The sequence below is a fragment of the Triticum aestivum genome, chromosome 6D (assembly GCF_018294505.1).
Source record: "Triticum aestivum cultivar Chinese Spring chromosome 6D, IWGSC CS RefSeq v2.1, whole genome shotgun sequence".
NCBI lineage: Eukaryota > Viridiplantae > Streptophyta > Magnoliopsida > Poales > Poaceae > Triticum > Triticum aestivum.
Window position 1 is genome coordinate 173,066,014 of NC_057811.1, and position 845 is coordinate 173,066,858.

Below are 845 nucleotides of genomic sequence, written 5' to 3' on the forward strand. Positions count from 1 at the left end.
CAAGATCAAAGCGCAACCTCCCGGACGCCGACAGGCGGCATCCGCGACAGACGAGACAAAGAGCCGGCTGCTAGCCGCAGCCGCACACGCCTTACCATCGAGCGCGACCAAGATGGCCACCCACGAGTAGTAGAACGGCGGGACGACTATCCGCCTCCTCCTCCTCCGCGCAGGGCGAGGCGCGCCTCCCCGCCGCCTGTAGAGCACCCGACACTCGGCGACCGACTGGGCCGCCGAGAAGGAGTCGGAGAGAATGACGCGCGCCACTGGATCGACCGCCTTGCTCGATCCCAGGCGCTACAAGAACAAGATGCGATGGGCCCGCCTTGGTTCGGCCCCCGCATCCGAGACGAGCCCTTCCCCAAAGGGTTCTCGCTCCCACGAGACACGCCCAAGTACAACGGCTCCGTGAAGCTGGTAGATTGGCTGGTCGACTACTCCACGGCCGTCAACATAGCAAACGGCAACAAGCGCGTTGCCGTGAAATACGTTCCACTCATGCTCCAGGGCACGGCCCGGACATGGCTGAATAGCCTGAAGCTCCGCAGCATCAACAGCAGGGTAGATTTCACTGCAGTTTTCATCCGCAACTTCACCAGCACCTACAAGCAGCTGCCCAAGCCCCGCCAGCTCTCGTTGTGTGTTCAAGGCCCTAACGAGTCCACCACCGACTATCTGACGCGGTGGGCTGAACTGCGCAACTCCTGCGAAGGGGCGCACGAGGTGCCGGCCATAGAGTACTTCCTGCCGGGTGCCGAGAGGGCACCTTACTCAAGCACCGTCTCCTCTGTGACGAACCGGCTACACTCAACGAATTGCTGATCATAGCAGACAAGTACGCCACC